The sequence below is a fragment of the Xiphias gladius genome, chromosome 24, assembly GCF_016859285.1.
Source record: "Xiphias gladius isolate SHS-SW01 ecotype Sanya breed wild chromosome 24, ASM1685928v1, whole genome shotgun sequence".
Taxonomy (NCBI): Eukaryota; Metazoa; Chordata; class Actinopteri; order Istiophoriformes; family Xiphiidae; genus Xiphias; species Xiphias gladius.
In genome coordinates this window covers 15,862,351-15,887,047 of record NC_053423.1, presented here as the reverse complement: position 1 = coordinate 15,887,047, position 24,697 = coordinate 15,862,351, and the positions used below count along the sequence as shown (strand labels likewise).

The 24,697-nt window shown below is 40.6% G+C and overlaps 1 long non-coding RNA gene across 1 annotated transcript; it reads right to left on the bottom strand.

Annotated features, from left to right (window-relative positions):
* Positions 1 to 8: 8 nt before the first annotated feature.
* On the bottom strand, positions 9 to 20,802 carry LOC120786137. Its single transcript, XR_005706660.1, has 3 exons — positions 20,698 to 20,802; positions 19,049 to 19,127; positions 9 to 229 (listed from the first exon to the last, which is right to left on the bottom strand). It is a non-coding gene; the product is annotated as an uncharacterized LOC120786137 (long non-coding RNA).
* Positions 20,803 to 24,697: the final 3,895 nt, after the last annotated feature.

Below are 24,697 nucleotides of genomic sequence, written 5' to 3'. Positions count from 1 at the left end.
CTCCCCTTTTTTTTTCTTTTTTTTTTTTTCCTTTTTTTACTGTCTATTACAAGCAGTAAAAATCCATATAGAAGACCATTCAGTGAGTTCCAGAGTCATTTTGTGTATGGAGGGCTGGATGGAAGGCTGGATGACGGAGTAGGTGGGGGCGCGGGGGGAGGGGGGAGGAGGGCAGGCGGCGGCAGTGGGCGGAGCTCCTCTGAAAATCCCCATCGATTGGCTGATCAATCTGGAGGAGAACCCCGGCAGGACGACAATCAGCAGGTGAGGAGGCAAACGCAGGCATCCCATTGGACAGGAGGGGAGATGAATGTTGAGTGGTTTAAAAAGAGAGGAAGAGGGAGAAAAAAGAAAAGAACACCTGTAAGTCACAGCAATTAAGCTTTCAAACATGTATTAACCAGAGCATGGGAACTTTTCCAAATATAAACAGAGGATGCTGTATTTTTCTTGTCATGCCAGAATGTCAGGTGCGTCAGACAACTGGCTGAGGGTGTCTTGGCTCAGCTTTTTACCCTTAATTGCTTTATCATTGCTGCTTGAGGAACATTACCAAGCTTGAAACACATTGTACTCCTGAGCCGTTGCCAGTCCACACTTCTTCTGTGTTTTTCATGGCATTAAGCGTTCGTATTTATGCACATATTTAGCTGTATCAAATGTTCTCACTTTTTTGCATTCAATGGCTCACATCCTTTTTTCCATAGTACTTACACAATTGCACAGCCTTTTTTCACAGTTTTTTTTGGACCCTTCTGGATACATGTGAAGGTACAAAGCCTAATTTCCCATGCCCATTTCCATGATACGCCGGAGTGTCTACACAGGAGGTGTTCAGGCGAAGGATTGAGTTGTAGGTCACCTGTACTTTCATTTTTAAAACCCTGTGTGTGAGACGGACGACTGAAAAATGCAGCTGAAAACTCTTTCTGTGCAGACACCTCATAAGAATCACTAACAGCATTTTTGTCGCTTGGCGCAGAAAAACATTTTTTTTGGCATCACAGCTATTTTGTTTTTCCTTGCTTTTGTGGGGGAAAGTATCATTCTCACCTACATCTTGTGATATCCCTCCACGCAGAAAGTTTTGCTTGTATTTGCCTTGGCTTTGAAAATGTTAACATGTGATTTTTTTCCCTAAACTCAAATACAATTGAGGTGATGTTCACAATAGTAAAATATTTTTTTTAAAACTCAACAGAAATTTTTCTTTCCAAAAAAAGTAGTGGTTATGCTGTAAACAGTTTTAATTGGAACTACTTTTTAACTGGAAAAAAAAAAAAAAAAAGTCCAAATCAAAACTCCTGACATTAACCCATGTGGATAATCTATCGAAATGGGGTCTTAATTTCAAGAAAGAGATGCGAGAAAGAGAGACAAAATGTGTATGGAAAATGTGAAGGATGAGAGCATGCAATGTGTTTTATGAAACATTTTCAAATTGAGCTACTGTTTCAAACAGAGGGCTTGTGTGTGTGGTGAGAAGAAATGAGAGATATGTGTACTGAAAAAAAAAAAAAAAAAAAGACAAAAACAGACAGAGGAGTACAAGGAAGGAAGGCCTTCGGCTAATAACATGCCTCCTCAAGAGAGAAAAAAAACAGACCGCATGGATGTTCAATACGATTTCCCACAGAGTTAAATTCCAAAGTGTGTGTTTTTGTCTGCAGCAAGCCACTGGATTATAACCCATGGAGACGGCACATTTCGTCACACCCAGCACACACTAATGCTTGCCACGTGAAAAACACACACACACACACACACACACACACACACACACACACACACACACACACACACACACACACACACACACACACACACACACACACCATAACAGTGCTAAGACCCTCATCAAGCCTCTTAGGGAGAGATTGAGAAAGAAAACAAAATGAGAGAGGAAGGGAGGAGGGAGAGAAATGGGGAAAGGAATGAAGTAAGGAAGGACAGATGGAGGGTATGAACAGGTGGAAAGTGGGAGGAATAAGAAATGGAGGGAGGGGAGAGGTTGGAGAGGAAGACAAGGAAATATGACAAGAGACATACAGACAGATGGATAAGGGCAGAGGTCAAAAATATTATTCTCTCTACCTGTTTCTTACTCTCTCTGGTTCCTCTTTTCATCTCTCCTCTCCATTTTCAGTGCGCTCACGTTTCCATTAACATTCATGATGCGCGCGCACACACACACACACACACACACACACACACACACACACACACACACACACACACACACACACACACAGCCCCATCCTTACCTGACCTCACAAACTGCAGCAGATTACATAACAGCCCCTCTCCTTTACAGTCTCCTTTATGTGCATAACAAATACAAACTAACTATCTTATAAATTCTGTTCAAATTAGACGACGACCACAGAAAAAACGCTGCATCCTCCACTGTAAGCGAGAGAAAACAATGTGCCGAAACACCTATAGCTTCTATGGCAAGACGTGTCACAACATGCCAAAAACAACAAAACAAAATGTTTAGACCTGCTAAGTTTGATTGGAACATGAGGTCAAGTTGGGAAAGATGGGAACATCCAAACAGGGTGGAGATGCTGAAATTATGGTCTTGGTTAGCAACGCCTTTTCAAATGGTACAAACATTAATGTGATGTTTCACAAACACCATCCAGAAGGAACACACACCATTCGAAATGATCATGAGCGATAGTTAATGGCTGTAAATATGACATATCACCTAAATAATTCTAAGCATACGATAAGCTTATAGGCCACTGGTTTCAGTGCACTATCACCATGTCACATTATTTTTGCATGGCAATGCAACTGCAAGCAGGGGCTTTTTTAGGACTGAAGCTTCAACATCTGTGATGTGAACAGCATCGGATCTACGAACTACGTTGTTGAAAAATCAAACCCAGACCAGGATTTCCTCCAGGAAATTGGTTAGTGGAGATGGTACCATTGATGATACAAGCTGGTCAATACAAACTTTAATCTCACTTGAACTCATTGCAGACACAGTTGGGTAAAACCTTTGTCCAGCTGATGATTATCAAACTAACTGAGTCTTTCTTCACACATCAGAACCTGATTGTGACTGATTGGGCTGTTTGTCTAAAATATTTCCCATCTTGTTAAAACTCATAGAGGTTTACTATCTCCTGAAATCATGACTTGCTACTCCAATTAATTACTGCAAAGCAAAAGCGATCCCTTGCTGAGCTGAATCTGACAGATCCTGATGCATTTCATCTCAATATCAATGTATTTCGTTGTGGACAGTTTGAACAGTCACCTCACTCATTAACCGAAATCCATGTTACCAAAAAAAAAAAAAAAAAATAAAAAGAGTCCCAAGCTATGAGCAGAACCTAAACAGCAACTTCCATTAAGCACACATTAAGGTTTTAAGAAAGACTTGGGGAGTGTTTTCTTGGAATTGACTGCCAAGTATACTCCAAATGAACAAGGCTCATTTTTGTCAAACTGACAATACCATAAGAGAATAAACAGAGGACACCTGCTAGACACAATGAGTCAGAACACTCGGGAAACCAAAGAAATGGAAAACAGCACAAGTTGTCAGGGTTCAGACTGATATGAAAAAGGAGCTAAATCCATTTTAATACTTATGTGAACATGAGGAGTGACTGATTCATCTGTTCTGGCGGTGAAATTCGTTTGAGGTTGTTTTGAAAGTTTGTGGGAGAGTTTTAGTAACCCATCGACTTTGAGTACTTGGGTTCATATTTATTTTTGTGAGGTTACAGTTTGTGTGCTGAAGCTCATGTAAATATGTGGATCTGTGCTTAGTATATGTAACTATAATTGTGTGATTTTAAGACAGAAAAAACGGGTCAGACAGGTGAAACACGTCAAAGGTTAACTAACAAGACGTAAGAAGTGAGGATGCTCACTCATTACACACCTCATTCTCTCAGGCGAAAGCACTATCCGGCTTGCATCTGTAATTTTCAGTTCTACAAAACACACACACACACACACACACACACACACACAGACACACACACATACACACACACAGGTGAACGCTATCTGATTATAGGTCCAAACACATGTTGCACCAGTCCGTATTGGTTCTTTGTGTTTGTGCAAATGTGTGTGTCCGTAACATGAGCTCTGCTCATATAGAATTACACCTCAGGTTTTCTGGAAGCAAACATAAACAAAATACAGTCTCACGTGAGAGAGAGGGAGAGAGGGACAGGACGGGGCCAAAGCAGAGGAAAGGAGGAGGAAATAAGGGAAGAAGAATGAAGGTAAAAAAGGAGGAAATAGTATGGAGGTAGGACAAGAGAAAACATGAAAGACATAATGGAAGGAGTTAGAAAACAGTGAAATATTTGGTAGAAAAGCACCAAAAAAAACTTGATTTTTTTTTTTTTATCTTCACATGGACAGAGACAATGAAAAATACAGGGAGAGACAAGACGAGAGGAAAACAAGAGCATGAGGGAGGGAAAGGAGAGACCTGAAAAGTTCAAGGTCAGAGACAAGTTAAGAGTCTGCCGTCTCCTTTGTCTCACAGAACAACAGAAACACACGCACAGGCTTTCTGAATCAGCACATTACCTGCATGTCTCTCTTACATTCAGGTAACATGAGAAAACAGCCAGTCTCATGCCTGCTGCAAGTCTGATCATGTATTTAACATACTGTCAATGTGCAAATAAGCAGCTACATGAATTGTAAAATGCTTTGCATGTTCTGGTTGTGCAACCCCTTTGGCCACCCTATAGGTGACATGACTCATTTCTGCAGAGGAGGATGACACTACAGACTGCAGAAAAACAAGGGCATAGATAATGGAGAGGGATTTTCTGCTCACCGCCATCTTGTCAGTTATTTAAAACCAGGAAATCCTGGTCTGGGCAATCGAGTGGAGTTGGGGATTGATGATTTAGCTGCAGCCACAAGGGTTGAAGCCAACTGCCTCACATATCTGTCAATCAAAGAAAAACACCTCCAAAATAAACCCCCGTTTAACCATACAAGGAGTATTCCACTGAAAATCTACCTTTTATGTGTTTCATATTTATGTTTCCATAGCTTCAAAGCTCTGCTGGAATTAGCATATTTAGGAATTTACTGACAATTTCTAGAACATACTGATTATATGGATCAATGCCAGAGAAGTATTAAATGATGCAAGAAGATGTGAAAAGTTTCTATGTGAGTAGTCTTGATATTTAAAAAAATATATATTTTTTGGGTGGGGGGTTGTGAGCCTTTATACTTGATTTTTGTGAATCAAGTATAGCAGCTGTGAAATCAAGTTGCCGTCCTCCATGAAGGAGAAAGCAGAGCCTTGCAAGCCCACAAGCTTTGAGTGTATTTAGATAAAGAAGAGATGGGGAGACACTAAACCAATGACCGCTGACTTGTAAATCAGAATGCTTAAAGTTCCCACTGTTCTCTCCAAAAACCCCCCAAAAAAAAAAAAAAAAAAAAAATTGGTCATTTGCACAACACCTGAAAACTATGTTAAAGCAAGAAGCAATGTGACATCGTTAGGATGGATTAGTGTACACAGTGGTTCACTGGTATTTGCATCCCATTTCCTATCAACAGTTACCGCTGGTTTCCTTTAACCAAACAACTGATCTTTCTTTAACCTTAACTAAAGAAGAGCTCGACAGCTCATTCTTGACCTTGGAAACAGCAGTTGACAAAACAATCTCATCTCCAGGTCCAGTTACTGGCTTGTATTGGAGCTCTTGACCCTATCACATCTACACCCAGACACATGAAATCTAGACATCTTCCATAGCATCTGCGTAAACTCAATCTGCTGAAACAACAGTTGACATGCTACAGAACAAGCAAGTAAGTGGTCCTTGATTGTTCTGTTGATAATTAACCAAGGTTGTTTAGTTGCCTAAATGTAACCACAGGGGGAGAAGATCTGAAGACTCTTGATTTGTTTTTGGTAATCTTGGATTGTGAATCATTTAGTCAACGGAAGTTGACAACTAATCATTAGAAACTTAATTGATAAAAATTTTGATAGTGGATCCAAGAAAAAAAATGCTAAACATTTGCAGGTAAAAGTTTTTCAAGTGGCTGGATTTTCTGCTTTTCTTCTGTTTTATCTCTCTCTCTGTAAAACAGAATATTTTGGGGTTTAGGGGTGTTAGTCAGGGGGAAGAAAAGCAATCTGAAGATGTCCCCTTGGGCTCAAGAGAAATTTGAAGGGATATTTTTAAAAATAATTTCTGACACTTTATAGACCAACAATTAATGGAGTAAATAATCCATAATCGAAATACTGCAGCTCTCTGTGCAGCTTTGTGTTTGTTTCTCATGACCCCATCACTATTCCATCAGGTTGGATCTGTACAAGAGTCTTGGTGTCACACACCAGCGAGGCATATGAACACACTACGCACATGACGCACAACATAGCAATGACCCATATAGAGTTGGATATAGATTACAAGGCTAAGGACCTAAGGATCAATTTCACATACTGCTGGGACCTATGGATGTTTGTGTGCATCTGTGTGTGTGTGTGTGTGTGTGTGTGTGTGTGTGTGTGTGTGTGTGTGTGAGAAAAGGAAAGAAAGCGCAAGAGACAGTGAATGAAAATAAAAAGACATGTATTTTGTTACTGAGAGAGAGAAACCAGACTACAATTTTTCAGGCTAAGACAGACTCAATGACCTTATCTGGTGCGTTATTTGGTTTGATTTAAGAGTATTTGTGGTCTTGCAAATACTTTTGTGAAACCACGTGTGAAATCCAAGAAATCCCTTCAGGTAGAACAGATATGTTCAGTTCAGAAGCAGCGAAGGGAGGAAATAATGTAATCTGATTTTATAAACTGCGGCTGGGAGCAGTAAGATGGTCTTCATTTTGTGATGCCCTGATCGAGGCCAGTTCATTTCGGTTCAGTCTGCTCATGGTGTACTCATGATAAAAATTTGCACTCATGATAAAAATTTACCCACAAAAATGTATAATTTTTTTGTTTCTTATTCTGCATCATTACAGTGACTGGTACTGTGTGTATTTAAAGCATATCTGTGGTTGTATGTGAGCATATTTATTATTGTTTGCTGATTGGTGAACTCTGTTCATTTTGTGTATCATCATTCATTGTGTTTGTATTTTCTTAAATTGTCTTTTATATATTAGATTCCCCCCCCTTTTTTTCTGAAGTTGAGGGGAGGTCCATTGCTGTCACATCTTTTTTATGTCTATTATTATAAAAGCACATGTATGCTCACTGTAATATAAGTCTGTCATCAAGAACAGTCACAGAAGTTACAAAAAAATAAAAAATAAAATCCGTGTTAGCTCCTTAACATGCAAATTTATGCAGTAATGCAGAGCAAAATCTAATCAAACAGTGTGCTCCATATGGGTTTATGTGGTGTAACTATGGGGTTTCTACTGCGTATAATTCTTGAGTACCACAGTGGCAGTACATAAAAATGTGTCAGGAACTTTAACTGGACATGAAAGTTGGCTCAACACAGAGCATAAAAGAAAGCCCAGGACATCTGACGTCTGTCAAAACTACAGACACACTTTTGTTGGAAGGCAGAGGATGCTTTAAAGTTTATGCTTGCCCCCTTGTGTTTGAGTGTGTGTGTGTGTGTGTGTGTGTGTGTGTGACTTTTACTGAGATACTGTGACTGGAGTACAGAGACCCTCAGTCTTTAGTCACATCTCTCTTTTACTCACACACACACACACACACACACACACACACACACACACACACACACACACACACGAGCAGAAGACAGTCAGTTTTAGGATATCTACACCCACAGAGGAGAAACATTTAAACACAGGCTGTCTTGCAAAGCCACGGTTTCACACAAACACTCCAACATTCCCATGCAGTTGATAATATTACCATGAAAAATAACCATATTCCTAGCTTTGGTAAGCAGATGGCAGAGCTAAGCATCAGAGAGAAAGAGAGGTAAACAGGGACTGGACGTGTGCAATATGGTGCAGTGCTGCTGCAGTGCAGAGTGCAGGGGGGGGCACATGTGTATCAACGTGCATCGGCGTCAATGACAAATCCCTTACTCATAACACAGGGCTTATATCACTATACTGGCTGGTATGAATATGACGTAATATACCTGCTGTTCACATACGTGCGCTCTCTCAAACACACATACATGTTACAACATTTATGAGAACGTCCCACTGACTCGGCTCTATGAAGTCTCAATCTAAGCCTGAACCTCACAGCTGCCGCCTCTCAAAACAGATGTTAAATGTCTTCGCTCACTTTAACCCTCATCAAGATGAAATGACAAGAAGACACACACAAACACACACAAACATTGTTTCTGAGGCCTATGTCCTGAGTTCAGTCAATCTACTGGTTGAGTCAATCTATATTAAAATAAGTTGGAGCTACTCAAGAATTTTCAAACTATACACACTTTCAGGTTAATATATGCACATACGGCACCACCATGGCAATTTAGCCACCTAATTTTCAAGCGAACATGGTCACTGCGTTTCTTTGTTTGGAACTAGCACAATAAATTCACCACTTTATTGTAATACATCAAATATGTATTGTAGTGGAGACACATTTTCCAAATAGTAATGTTGTCATGTAGATTCAAATTATATAAGGATCAATATGAGTACTCAGATCATTCTTTTACTCATGGACTAAGCCATGAAAAAAACAGAAACTACTGCATCATCAGAATATTAACAAAAATGTGTGTAATTTTCTTCTGACATACTAGAGAAAAAAAACCTTACTAAAACATACAATACACAAAATATTGTTATTCCATAAACAGAAACTTTTAACCTTTAATGCTGGTTTTTCAACCACTGGAAAAAATGCAAAATACAATGCTTTCTGGGAAAAATATCAAATCCTGTTTCTGCTGTGTGTTCTATGTATGTGTTTATTACGTATTTGAGTTTCGTGAGAAAGTAGACAAGTCAATATTATTTAGGGGTAATTCTAGTGAGTTAAAATAAAACTGCTCCACCCAATTAACCAAGTCTGCAGGCATGTTCGTTTTTGAAACTAATGTTAGCATTAAGCCACATTCACCTCATGTAGTTAAGATCATAATTATGGGCAGCCGAGTGGGAAAAGCCATTCATGTCAGCCTCCTAGTTGTAAATCCAGTAATTTCTCATCAGCTACAATATCTTCCACCTAGCAAATAGGATAACCAAACACACCACTGGCAATACTTACTCTAATTTTGTCTGTTAAGTTAATTAAAAAGGTATCTTTTTAGGCTATTTGCAGGATATAATGTGGCTACAAGGTTAGCAATGCTAATTTCAGACTAAAGCATAAATGCTCCAAAGTCAGAACAACAGGAGGTTTTACACTTATTTCCGTTCTTCCAACATCGCGTGAATGCAGCATTAGATCAGTATCCACAACTAATGACGTTAACAGCAATGCTAGCTTCTACTACATACATTAAGAAGTGCACAGTTGACATGTCTAAACCAAGATAGCTTACATCGTGAGGAAATGATAACACTAGAAATGACTGGCCTGTTAATGCCAGATTTAGGCTTAGTTCTCCACTTGTTCACCTCCCTCTAAAACTCTTCTTTTCACCGCCAGCTTTTTTTATTTGTGTCTGCAGGCTACATCTACACGTATTATTATTCATTTTCAACCTTCCAACCTTGTCAAAACTACCACTGGGACCCATATTTACAATTGTTAAATCTGGCGTAGCCTGGCCCACTCTCCTTTATGAGACGTCACATACGGTTTCTCCATCTCTGAGGTGAATCACTGTAGTGTTATTTTGAAAATGTAGTTTCTACATGATTTTCCCAAATCCTATTTCACTTGCTACACATTTAAAAAAGGTTCAAGCATTAACTGTGTGGGTCACATTCCCAAAACACAAGTCACAATACTTTGAAGAGACTTTCTGAAAAACTGAGACTAAAGTTGCTGGAAGTAAGTAGCAATGTTACCTGAAGCCCTCTGTGGGTCAAGAGCTGGTCAAGAGGCACAAAATGGGGCTCAGGTGTATTCTGAGGGGCTTCCAAAACACAGGTTCAAGGAAAATACAGCAAATATTAGCACAAAATTAGGAAAGGTTATTTAAGTTATTAAAAGGAGAGGAGGGGAGCTGTGTGTTGTGTCACCTAGCTTAGCAGCCACTAATAGCCCGGTCATCCTAGTGTTTATTTTTAGCCTAGCTGGCTAATAGGTTAGCTACTTTAGTTAGCACTCTGACTGGCACACATAGGCCCTGCAAATCAGTTAGCACAACATAGCTAACCAGCTTTCAAAAGGAAAACCATCAATGACCCTCTTCATCTCGTTTTTTAGAGAGAGAGAGAGAGAGAGAGAGAGATATCTATACAGTATATATACATAGACACACACACACACACACACACACACACACACACACACACACACACACACACAGAAAGAGAGCGAGAGACCATAAAGTCTCAGAAAGGCTGAAGGTGACAGGGGCTTAGTAAAAACACTGCACTATTTACAATTTGTAACATAACACACAAACATACACACAGTTATTTTAATCTGCCAGGCCTGCTGATCTAGGCCTGTCTAGACAGTTGATGTCAACATAGTGTCTAGCATCTCAAAATTTGGTATCATTTTTATGTAATATAGTGACCCAGAAGATTTTTTTTCAAAACTAGCATGGTAACAAATGATTATCCAAGATCACTAATGTAAAAAGCTGTGTTAACTCCTGCAGGTCTGAATGTCTGAAGCTGGATACTGTGAGGTTTTGACAAGCTGCTGACAGCAGCCTTGGCCTACTTCTACACCGGAGTCACGTTGCTGGCTGTGTGTAACCCTCGCCACATAGAGAGACACACACACACACACACACACACACACACACACACACACACACACACACACACACACACACACAGGACTGTAATTTGCCACCTCAAACCCCATCTGTGTGCCCCCTCTGACTAGAGTAACCCCTACTCAACATCACATTACTGGACCCCCCCACCTGCATCCTGTCTTTCTGACCTCGGGGGGCCTGCCCCCTTTTGGAAGGATAGTGCGTGTGTGTGTGCGCATTTGTGCATTTATGCATGTGTGTGTGTGGGTATCCTCCCCCTTACAGCCCCCCGAGGCCTTTACCCACAAGGGAAATGCAAGCCAAACAGCAGATAGAAACAATGCAACCAGGAAAAAAAAAAAAAAAAAAAAAAAAGCATGCGAAGGGGTGATATAGCTCAACTTTATGTATCTCACCATTTATTTGTGTGTGTTTTTTTTTTTCTTTCAAGCCATCATTGTGACCCAGCCCTGTTTGATACACTACAGTTTTGCCTCTATCCGATCAAAACAAAACTATTATCGTAAAACTGCCTCTCAGTCAGTTCTAACCTTGTTAAACCCCTCAGTATACCACATGAGCCTACTTAAACAGCAAAACACCACTGTACCAATAAAAAGCGGGGCTGTCGTCTTATAACCAACATCGTTTCACACCAGCCCATTTGACAATGAGCCAAAAGAATAATAACTGGCTGCACAGACCTGTTCATGATCACGCAAGACTTGTAGTTCTAAGATGGTAGGTTTGGACCCCGCCCACACATCTAATGGAATATTCCACTGCAGAGCAAACACACACACACACACACACACACACACACACACACACACACACACACACACACACACACACACACACACACACACACACACACACACCCCCTCATACATACACAAATGCTTGATGCTGATAAAGGCTAACTGAAGCACCAAAACTGCCTGACCTGCACCTCTCTTGCAGGCACACACACACACACACACACACACACACACACACACACACACACGCACACACACGGATGGGCGCGCACGCACGCACGCACACGCACACACACATACAAACTTTTATGAACTTTTTGGTGCTCTAGCTTGGAACTGGTTTAATCAAAGAGGAACATCTTGTTCTCTATAATTTCCTGTAGAGTAGCTAGTGAACCCCCCCCCCCAGTAATAAAAAAGCTATTATATGAGAAGTTGTTAATGGTGGGTTGAGAAAACGAAGTTTTCTTCCTTGTTCTGTTCCTCTCCTCCCATGTTGTTTCTCTGTCAGACCAGGACAGGAATGAGAACTGGCACATGGTACAAATTTAGTTTGGGATGCATACAAACCAAACTGTGTCCAACAACCTCATACAAACCTGCAGACACTGGATGCAAGCTGCAAACAAACACAGCCTATTTGAAAAGTAACAACATGTCAGCAGATGTGTGCCAGCAGGCTCTATGCCATATTAATTTAGAGCATGAAACCCAACTCCATAACTCACGTTCAGCATCCCAGGATGTCAACGCTCTTTTAAAACTTTGATAAGATAAAACAAAAAGAGATGCTGTTCAAAGTTGAAGCATTTCATGTGTTAATAACAGCAACACAAATACAACATTCTGAACAAAAATACAATCTGTCTTCCTGTAGTCATGGTATATGGGCCGTGTCCAAAATGATCCACTATTCACCACTGTCACTATTTAAAAATTAAAACTTGCTGTTCCAGCAGTTTTTTGGTCATTGTGTTCATTTTCAAAAAGAATACCATAGTGTACCATTATCATTAAATGCAGCTAATGTACTAACATAAAACTTTTGAGAAAAATGCATGATTAATAGGCTACTTCTGAATACGTTACCATTAAATGATTTACCAAACATCAGCTCATTTCACTGTTATGCTTCTATGTGTCTGATATGTGATCTAATGTGAGACAGATCCATTTTTTTTTTTTTGGTACTTCTTCTAATGATGCTATTGTAGTATCGATACTCAAAACAAAACTTATTATGAGTAGTATTGATGCCTTAGGTATAGATCCACCCATCCTTGATGCACAGCAGACTATAGAACTGAAAACTTAAAAATGATCGTATCTTTCCCTACACTCAAAGCAGTCATCAATCAAAAGTAGCCCATTTATCTTCTACATACAGTCAAATTCCCTTTCTTGTTAATTGTAAATGATTTAAGAAGTAGTTGACAGTTAAATCAAACATTACAGCATGACAAAACAAATGACAACTACACCTACAGAAGAAAAACTGACTTTCCTTCTCCTCAGTGTCTGTAACATTATTCCAGCAATATTTTCATCTGTAGCATCAACAACATGATGTTATGATCAATCGGGCACCACACAGGCTGTGGTGACTCATGCCTGACTTTACCACACACTCCACCAAAGCCTTAGAGAAACTAACTTTCTCTGAGGACATTTTCAAAGACATCTTAAAAGATAAAAAAATACATAAATAAATGGAGGACACAGAGCTCAAACACAACCCAAATATCAAATTACAAATCAATAACTGGGCCGCACAAACATGCAGAGCTGATTAAACTATTTGGTGGAGCTTCAAAGTGCCGCGAGTGAGCCCATTTTTATATTTCGAGGCCACGATAAAAGCTATTGCTCTGGCTGCGCTTGACCCCACTGAGTGGCAAAAACATAACAACCAAATAACAAGACAAACACAGACACAGAGATAAATTTAAAAGAGGAATTACTGTTTCAAAGTATCTCTTTGGGCAAATGAAACACAAACATCACTGTTTGAGGATGATTTTGTGGAACGGAGCCCTGCTGGTGACACTTCTAACCAAAATCTTACAGATAGCCGACCTAATGCCTCTTTAACTGAAATGTCATAAATGTGACTATTTCAGTCCGTATAATGTTTCAAGGCCTACCCGCTGCTTTGATAAATCAACTCCTATAATGTGAAAAGGTGTAAAAAGATGCCCTGTTGAACCCACATTCTTCGACAGCTGCAGAAAAATCCGCTCAAAAGCGAACAAATGAATGTGTGTCCATTACGTTGAGTGCAGCATTACCACCAGTGTTAATGACATTACTGGCACACAGCCAGTTATCTTCTCTCCTTTTTCAACCTAGATACCTGACTACTTGTCTGTGTGTATAGCCCCTTTCAGACAGTGCAGTCTGTGACACTTGCATGTTCACATCTATAGCTGAAACAATCACTTGACAGAAAAATTAACTGGCACATTTTTTGATGATCAGTGAATCAAAAAAAAAAAAAAAAACACTGGTTCCAGCATCTCAAATTTGGAAATTTGCAGGTTTTCATAGCTTTCTGTATCTTGTAGCCAGGACTGTAGGCAGCTGGTTGGACAAAACAAGCAATTGTTTGTCTAAAACAGTTTTTTCTCTATTTTTACTGTTATCTAATACACGAAACATTTTCGATTAATCAAAATAATCAGCATACTAATCAATAATGACAACAATCTTTGCTTGCAGCACTACTCACATTAAATCTGAAAAGGGGAAATTTTGAAATGGTAATATTGTTATTAGGATTAGGATTAGTATTAGGGTTTCATCCTTATATCACATTATCCTACCTGAGATCATTCTGAAGTGGGAGATTTGACCAAGAGAGTTTTTTTTTTTGTGAGCTACTCAGGATAAAGCACCTTTGTAAAAACTCAAAATTAAAAGATGGCTAATGCGGAAAGTAAAGTTCGGCACTCCCTTCACTCCCAAGACAAGATGAAAGCACAGTTTAGCAGCATGCTTTAGTAATGTAGCGAGCTTCCTTGCACATCAGCTTCTTGGTGCCAGATGCCAAAGATCCCCCAAGTAATGCAACTTTACTTGTAGCACAGCAAAGTCAACTTCAAACTACAGACACATGATCCAGTAACTTTAGACTCCATGTCTTAAAGTTGATATAGTGTGTGTGTGTGTGAGAGAGAGAGAGTTTGATGTTCTGGACACAGATCACCAGTTTATCAGCTCAACAACCAGTTTAACAACAACATTCCAGACACAGTAAAATCAGGGGATGCTAGGCTCTGCCCCCTGTCTTTCACAACCACAACACAATGCTATAACTCTTCAGGATGCCATGTGGGATATGTAATGCATGCCATTCACTAACTTTTAACTGTGACACAGCGAATGGTATAGAGACTGGGTGTGGTGGGTGCTTTGCCAACGAAGAGCTTAACGCAACCAAGATGCATCACACAAAGTGAATCCGAGGCGGTGCCAGTCATCTCTGGCATCTGGCATCAGCTCTCTGGTAATTTAACTGAAAGGAAGGCCTTCAGTGTGTCTGGGGACATCTTTTTTGCTCAGGATGAGTCATTAAAGATGGGAACAGTGATTGGAGGAAACCCAAAAAGGTGCCTTAAGAGTGAAGTTTCCTTATCTGATTTAAAACTGCAGGTTAACATGACTTTGGGAATGACTTTTGCAAGAGAAACTTTAATGATGTGCCACGGTTTGTCTGCTGAAAGATTGGCTCCAACTGCAGATGTTTCATCACAGAACACAGTTCACTGACGGTGGTATTAAAATTAAACTCCGGCAGTGGAGACCAAACAGCCCTGGAGTGTGGTTAAGCCACATTTGTTCAAGCTTTTCATACTATCCGAGTTGAGATTTAGTAGGCCCTGAAGGAAAAACCTGACCTTCACCATAACCTTTGGTGTATTCTGAAGTTCAATATTAACATGAGAAAAGTAAAATGTAAAGTGTAAATTGTACCTCTTACTGCACTAAAGTTTAAAAGAGATCATCTGAATTAGTATCCAGCCAAGATAACAGAGTAGTAGGATGCTGGTCCAAATCGCCAAATGGCTGAAAAAAAAGTAATAACTGGGCAATGCAATAGGCCTCACTAATGCTTTGATATGATTTTGCATTGTGTTTTGAGAGATCAAGATTCGGTTCATGCTGGTGCTGGCTTTGCCGATCTGGCTGCATTTGCACTTTGGAGGAGAGCAACAGTCTTGACACTTGATGCTGAACAGATTTATAAACAGGATTTCACACCGCCAAAAACTGCTTGAAAACACCAGGTCAAATGCCAGCTCATTGTTTCTGTTCTGACTGCGGAGGCTACAGGTACAGGAGGGTTAAAACCTCTGATTTAGGTCAGTTGTTCTCTATATAAAAGAACTGTGACCAATGCTGACCTTTAACTGTAAAATTAACAGTGAAAGACTGGGAGGAATAAAAGGATGCCAGTGGAAACAAGGAAGTGGCTTCTATTTGTTTTTGTTTTTTTGGATTTTGTTTTTGACAAAGGGTATTATCAAAATATTTTTCCCACTCACTCGGGTAATGTAACACATTGTTTGGTCAAAGTGGTCAAATTTTAACACTAACAGCCTGTTCTTTCTCACTTCAGTTGATGACTTTAATATTCCCATGGGTTTTGAAAGGGTCCGATGAGAGCTGTTCTGGAGATACTTTTTGTTTCACGCAAATGTCCTCAGCAGATGGAGTTTGCCCAGTTGTCATTGACCTGTAGATGTTCAAATTTAGATTCTTCTAAGCAGTTGAAGGACTTAAATCTGAGATTGAAAATTCATCATTGACCTTGAAAACAGTAGTTGACAATCCTGCCTGCTGAGCGAGATCACGTGATAGGACTGAAGGCCCCTTACGATCTACTAAATGGAGCTTGTGGTGAGATTATTTTTTCAGCAACTGTTTCCAAAGTCAAGAATAAACTTTCAGTCTGAGCCTCTAAGTGTTAAAAATGTGATGCATCTTTGCACACATGCGGATTTCTTTTGATTGTAAGAAACAAAATCCAAGCTCAAGATGTGTAAAAATGGAAACCAAAAAAAAAAAAAGGAAGATGATACAAACAAAAAACAGACAAAAACAGTAGTTAAGAAGCAAGTCAGAGGAGGAGGAGAAATGACAGGAGAGCCAGCAAACAAAGTGGAAAGTCTCTATTCTTAGAAAACGTTTTGTATTATTGACAGTCTGTTTGGCTGCGGAGTGTATCTGTGTGTGTATGCCCTCTAACTCAAAGCCAGGGCTAAATACAGTACAGCCATCTGATATTGACTTTGATAACAGTCCCCCACCACTAAAAAACAACCAGTCATGCATGCAGTGTTGCTGATAGTCTCCACACGCACAGCTTGGAGACACAGATACATACAGACACACGAGCCTGCAGATTCCCATCGGCATAGATCTACAGTATTAGACTGCAGATGAATCAAAACTGTAACATCTTTCTGTTTTTCCTTGACACCGATGTCACCCACTCCTGATCTCTGCTGTCTGAAGAAGTTCAGAGAATATAACTTTGCGCAGCTAAAAGCCCAAATGAAAAGACAGAGTAGTTTTTACCCACTGACAAAGTGAACACCCCATCAGACTTGTGAAGCGCCGTGCCAGATCTGTACACAAATCAGGCTACAATTTGCTTGTTGCCTCAAAAAACATTAAAAAACAAAACAAAAACAAAAACAATATGCAAACAATATGGTCCTGTTTTCCCTCAGCTGCATAACACTGTGTCTCCAATAAGCTTCAAACAACACAACAGCATTTATAGCTGCAACAAGTTTGTGTGCGTGTGTGTGTGTGTGTGTGTGTGTGTGTGTGTGTGTGTGTGTGTGTGTGCGAGTGCGAGTGTGTGTGTGTAAGATCTGGTAGAGATAAGGGGGGCTATTGATGACACTGATGTAAGTGAGACGACAAACACACAAGACCATAAACACACAGTCTTATGCTCTGATCAGAGTTGGGAAAACATACTCACTCGCTCTTTTCATTCCTCTTACTCTCTCTCTCTCTCTCTTTGTGTACAAAAACTTCACACCAGTAGGAAATGGGTTATCTACACACAGGATCAAGGCTCAGGATACGAAGCCAGATCTGCTGTTTATGTGTGTGTGTGATGTACGGAGAAAGGCTAAGAAGGTAAGGGGGGGGGGGGGCTCAGTGCGAGACAGACATTATTACTTAGCCTACAAATCTAGCTAAACGGTGCGTTTCTGACCAAAACAAGAGCTGCATTGCGCTTCGATCGCCTCAAAAAACATTTAGCCTGGCAAATGCATGAGTGGTGATTGTCGCCGTGATAACATTGCATAGTTGTAAAATACTGTGTCACATAAACCGCTGGGATGAGCCATCGAGCGCATGGATATTTTACTCAACCTGGCCTTGACATTGCAAAATTAATCAGGAGTCTTACAACATGCCAAAGTCAATGGAGAACATAGAGTTTGACTGGCCTCGGTGGGTGAATGAATGTGTGTTTTGGTGTGTTGGGGCCACGATTCAACCCCTAAACCACCCTTCTTAAAGTGACGATCCCCCACGACAAGTCTTATATTTCAGTTCCAAACCTCAGTCTTGTCCTCACTCGTCTGTTAATGCAGACTGTCTGTTAGGATAACATGTGGAATACATATAAACCACAATACAGTATGTACTATATCTAGGGTGACTACTTGTGATCCTAACTAAGACATTATTCGTATGTTGTTTATGGAAGTATGAACAAGTTTGCCATGCAAATGATCAAAGACTTGTATGTGGGCAGATGAACAAAAGTCTTTCTGTGTGTGTGTGTGTATTTATACAAGGGTGTTTGCTCTGTTGACATAACATCTGTGCAAATGTATATTTATGTGCATGAATGTTTGTGTTCATGTGACTGTCTGCGCGTGATCCCTTGTGTCTGGCGTGTCATTTACGTGGTTGACTGTGTGTGTGTGTGTGTGTGTGTGTGTGTGTGTGTGTGTGTGTGTGTGTGTGTGTGTGTGTGTGTGTGCGTGTGCGTGTGTAGTTTAGTAATAACTCAATGCTGACTCGGCACCAGTTGATAGTCAGCAAACATTTTCATCAAGGGGAAGTCAATTGCTTTCACTTCAGTTGTGCCAGCCGGCCTCCAGCAAGCAATGTGAAACCTAACGGTGAAGCACCTACTGCCCATCTATTCAGTATCGTTCTGCTCGTGTTGGTTGTGATTTTCAGCAGAGCAGACACACATCAGGTTTCCAAGACAATAGAGGGAGCACATCTGTTGGCCATTTACATCTCTCTCTGGAACATCTGTTATGTTTTTGTTCAGATTTACTAGTCCAAACAGCAAAATGACACACACAAGAAGGATTTTAAAAATGCAGTGATGAAAGTGAAGAAAACAAATGGGTGCTACCTCCTTCATGTGTGTGTGTGTGTGTGTGTGTGTGTGTGTGTGTGTGTGTGTCTCTATTTTTGACTCACCAAAAGGCCTTGAAAGCTTCATAAATGTCGTTGTGACGTTGTTTGGTCCAGGCTGCAGTTGTAAGCCCTGAAGTCGTACCTGAACACACACACACACACACACACACACACACACACACACACACGAGTTAAGATCCAGCAAATCAGCACAGTGCACACAGACACACGCAGTAAGTCCCTGTGTACATGTACATTAAATCAATACAGCACATGCGCTCTTACGTTCTCATGCAGTTAAGCATAAAAATAAATCAGTAGTTGCCAACACATCAGAACACAAACAAACCAGCAAAATGCTCCACACAAATTCTCTCCAGTGTCTCTCCTTTCACGAGGCCTTTTACACCAGTGATTTTACAGGGCTGCAGCTGTCAAACACGTATATTGACACACATTTGTTCACTTAGATGCTGACGTGCGTGTAGAATCACACATTAAACTGTTCAGACCTATCTAGTGGGAACTCACAGTCCGTCAAATAGACGTATATTAAAGAAAGTTATTGTCTTCTAGGGTCAATAAATCGCAACGTATGAGTGTTTTCTGACAGCAAGAAAGGTGGAGGAGCTCTGTCATAGATTCGACGCTGACATTTACATCACCAGGAGTGCAACTAAAATTTATTTACATTATTGTTTTAAGTTGTGGGTTGTTTTCTGGATTAACTGCTTGATGGCTTGGTCTATTACAATTCAGAAACAATGTCCCAAGCCCAAGATGACGTCTTGGAGTTGCTTGTTCCGCCCGACAAACAGTCTAAAACCCAAAGATAATCAATTTACTGTCACAAAACGCTAAACACACCAGGCTAATATTCACATTTGAAATGCTAGAACCAGAGATTTTTTTTTGTTTTGTTTTGCTACTTTTGCTTAAGAAACGACTTGAATGATTTAACTGATTAATAAAAACCTCTACAGCTCTGAGTATCATTTTCTTATCTTCCAGTCAAACTGCAGGCTGGTGGCAAAAAAAACCACAAAAAAAACCACCCACATCCGGTGGCACTTCAGAGCACCAGAGGCCACTTCTAAAGGAAACCCAGATGTGCGGCTGACTACGAGGAAGAGCACTTGTCACATTTTCTTTCACTTTTAAATTGGCCACTGCCCTGCGGCCCGGAATCCGGACATACCTGGAGCTGTTTTGTTTCTGGTCCTCCCACAGTCGCAGGTGTGTTATTCAAAACAGTGCACCCGCTTGTTCCTAGCGACGAGGGGACATTAAGCTTCCTCCTCCACTAATACCCTCAGTGCCCGGACCGCAGCCCCGAGCCTCTTCTGTTTTTTTTTAAGCCTCCTTTGCCCGCTTGACATACACCGCCAATCCCGAACCCCTGATTGTGCACACTTTATAATTAGAGCAGCCTAATTGTGCAACCTGACCTGACCTGTCCCAGACTGTCTGCAGCCCCCCCCCAGCCTCCCATCTCTTTTTGTTTTTTGACACAGGCCTACAGAAACTACTGTAAATGCCGCCGCCGCCGCCTCCTCCTCCTCCTCCTCTCTCTCTCTCTCTCTCTCTCTCTCTGCAGCAGCAACCTGAGATGCTGTATATTCCGCCTGCCGGAGCAGACTACCAGCGGCTAGAGAAACGTCTAATACCCGTGCCCTCTAGTCGCCGGCGCTGTAGCCCGACGCCGCGCTCACCTCGCCGGGTCGTTGTCAGCCGCTGGCTCCGTGCTGTTGTCCGCTGAGCGCTCGGACGCTCGCTCGGCTCTGCGGCAGACCTGGTCGCGTAGGATCGCCGCAGCTCCTGCAACTGAAGCCGGGGCTTTAAATGCGCCTTTAAAGGAATATGTGTCGGGAGAAGGGACGCGGCGCTGGCTTCCGCCGACGACGACACATCGGATTTGCATAAAGAGGCGGAGCCGCGGCGCCGGGCTACAAAGGAGCGCAGAAGGCTGAATTCTTTTTAAAGGGAAATGCCGTAAGTTTTTCTTTTTTTTTGCCAGTGGTAGACGTTTACTCAAGCACAGTTGTCAGGTGCACTTGCTTTATTTGGATATTTGCTTTTTAGGGCCTTTTCATACTTCTATGCTTCTATTAGCAATATACTTTTTAACCAACAAAATTTACCCGCCAGCTATAGGGTGGGTTCAGGCAAGGCCCCAGAACCTTCAGGGGCCCCCAGACCTCCAGGGGCCAACTCCAGGTTTACTTCATTTCTCTGAAATCTGCACCACTTAAGTACAGCATCCGTTACAATGCAGCTGGTGACCTCGGTCTTGTAGAGGGACTCTGTGTCAAAATGTAGTTTGAGGACTAAAATTTTTTTTGTTTATATCCAGCTCATTTGTTGCGAAGCTGTGTTTAATCATGTTGCTTTATTTTATTTTTTTCTGTGCTATTAAATTCACAGAAAACCTTGGGCAAGGTACGATCATTCCGTCACAGGAGGACTGTAAATCACTTTCGCTATCAATACATCTGATAGTGATTTTCTTTAATAATCGAATGATTGTCCAAAAAGTGCCCATCGCCATTCACTGAAACCCAAGTTAACAGGTTCAAATTTTTTGTTTTGTCTGACCAACAGTCAAAAGCACAAACAGTGTATTTGTTGGGTTTAGGGAGAAGCAGGAGAAACTGGCGAATGGTCACATTTGAGAAGCCGATACCAGGAATTTCTGCCGTTTTTGCACAAAAATGACTTGAAATGATAAACATAATTCATCGTCAAAATCGTTGCCAATTAATTTTCTGTCATTTCAGCTCGAAGGTACAGGTTGACCTCTGGAGAAATAATGAAACTAACATGTATATTGGGGATCAATAGGAGCCCCACCGTCACATTAACCTCCTCGGGGAGGTTAATCCAGCCATGGGTTCAAATTGAGTGGCACTTGGACAGTTTACCGTGTGAGTTTTGATAGCCAATCACAACGGCTACTGTGTTACACCTGAATGTCTGTGGGACAATAAGATATAACTTCTTTCGAAATCGTTTCTACGGTTTCTTGATTTCACTGTAGTTGGACTGGACAAACTGTTATTGTCTGAAGAGAATTTTGCCAAAAAAAACTGTCCCACTTCCTGAAATCACCCTACTTATTAGTAACTTTTCATTTTAAGATTTTACATGCAAAACATACAATCAGATTATAAAACATGACGCTTTGTTATAGATTAAAACTACTCAGCAGCATTTAAAATTAGCTCTAGCTGGACCAGCTACAACACTTCAGTACTGCTTGCGTGTTAATGCATCGATGATAATGATCCAATAATAATATTAAGATAGAACTGACTGGGACCATTCTGTATGATGAGTACAGCCATGAGTACTGCCAGTGATGAATAAGTCCTATTATGTGAATATACAGTACGGTGAAAAAGTTTTAGGCAACAAAAGTGAAGTGAGGATGCTTTCAAAAAATAATGCCATGAATAGTTTTTATTAATCAATTAACTTCATGCAAAGTGCAAAAAAAACCAGAAAAAAAAACCTAAATCAAATCTATGTTTGAGCAGTTCTTCTGTGGATTTAGTCTGTCTAGGTGTTTTCGGTCTCTTCATGTGGTCCCAGACTGACTCCATGGTGTTGAGATCAGGGCTCTGTGGGGGCCCGACCACCTGTTGCAGGACTCCTTGTTCTTCATGTCGCTGAAGATAGTTCTTTAACACTCTGGCTGTGTTTGGGGTTGTTGGCCTGCTATAGACTGAATTTGGGACCGATCAGACTGATGATATTGCATGATAAATATAAACATCTGAAGTGCCTGAAACTTTTGTACTTTTGATATAATTATGGGACTGCACATTCTCCAACTAATAATAATATTTGTATTATTTGCAGATCAGTAAACATACTCCCATGCTTGGTATTGGTTTGGCTTCTGGGGCCTCATTCGAAGAGGAACTGATATCAAAACACAGACAGAAATGCGAAGAGCTAGAGGAAATGGGTGATGAGAAGAATCACAGAGAAAGGAGTGTTTCCTGGTGTCGTAAAAATAACTCCTTTGTACATTCAGTATTAGAAAATGCAATCGCCTACAGCCAGTTCTTTAAGAAACAGGGTTGGCAGGCTAGTATAGTTATGCAAATCTGTTGAAGAAATGGCATTTAACTCAGTTATTTATTAAAATATAAGTGGTGATATTCTATATTTTCCCATGGTCAACAAATCCCATGAAAATACCAAAATCCAGTTTGAGTGACAGATCCTGAGTCTGTTTTTTTGTTTTTTTTAGACAACAAGATACTGCATAGCAGTAAATAATTCTACGCAACGACTGCAACAATCACGACGTAAACAGCAGAAACACGGCGTCAGGTTACACAGTGAACCACCAGTAATGTGCGCTTGCAGGAATTTGATTGGCCTACACAGTGCCAACCCTGTTCCCACATAACACCATTCCTGCTTCCAGAAATACTCACTAATGTGTATTACACTGAAAATAGTTCCCAACAAATACACTGTTGTCTTCTATTTGACTAAAAGTTTGCTTAAAACTACAGGGCCCTGCTGTTTTTGTATATTGGTATATAGTTTCATTTTAAAAAATGAAACTATATATATTTGTGTACTTTTTTTTTTTTTTTTTAAATGTACGTCTTTACAGTGTCACAGAGAGGGTAGGGAAGTCAAAAAGTATCGAGAGAAGAACCAGCTTGTTGGTTTTGAACTCTCCATGGGATTTGTTGACTTACATAAATAGGAATACCGCCAGGCTGATCCTTTAATAACAGATGTTCTCCATCAGTACGTAGCTTATGTCATGTTGAAGGCTGCCCCCTCCTCTGACAACCAAAAAAAAAACACCCTTTTCTTTTTGTCTTTTGTTTTGCCACCACAAAGAGTCAAAAATAGAAGTGAAGCATAAAAGGCTGCACTAGCTGCTACAGTGCTCAGTTAAGAGGAACTTCTACAGTTTTTCCTCGTTGCACTGCACCCCAGAGCACTGTGCCTTCTATAACGTGTGTTACTGAGTTTCTCAAGTCTGGTTTAAAGTTGCAGCACAAACAGCAATTGTGTTTTTTTTCCCCCCTTAAATCTAGCACTTGCTTCCTGTAAGTAAAAGTTTGTGGATTAGAGGAAACTGATTAAGAGCTGCAGGGGAGACAGAAAACAACTTATCTTCCACTGCAGCCAAGACATGAGTGGACCTGCGCTTTGAAAGATTAACAGCTGCTTATGGCTTTATGTAACAAAACAATGTCCAGCAAACAGACACACAAAAACACACAAACATTTGCACACAAGCTCACATCCAGACTCACAATATGTGACGTGCGAGAAGGTAGCTTCAGTGGGGCTTTGAAGTAAAAGCACCTCGACTGGCTCCACGGGGAGGTCGGGAAGCCATGAATTATAATTGGCATTGTCACTATTTTCTAACGTCTCATCGACAAAACGTTTAATTGATTAGCCGAGAATATAATGAGCAGATTATTTCGATAATGCAAATAATCGTTAGTTGCATCGTGAGCTGTGATCTCTGAAACTGAACTTCATCAACTCAAGCTTGCCCCCACTTGAACTTGTCTTTATCAAATGGCGCCCTCTTTTTGTGCACTCAAAGAAGTGCACCACATTAGTGATGGAGTCGTCCCAATCATTTGCTTACAGTACTTACTTCCGGGATGGGCACGGTAAAAAAAAAATGCATGGAATACAATTTTAAGATCTATGACTTTGTCA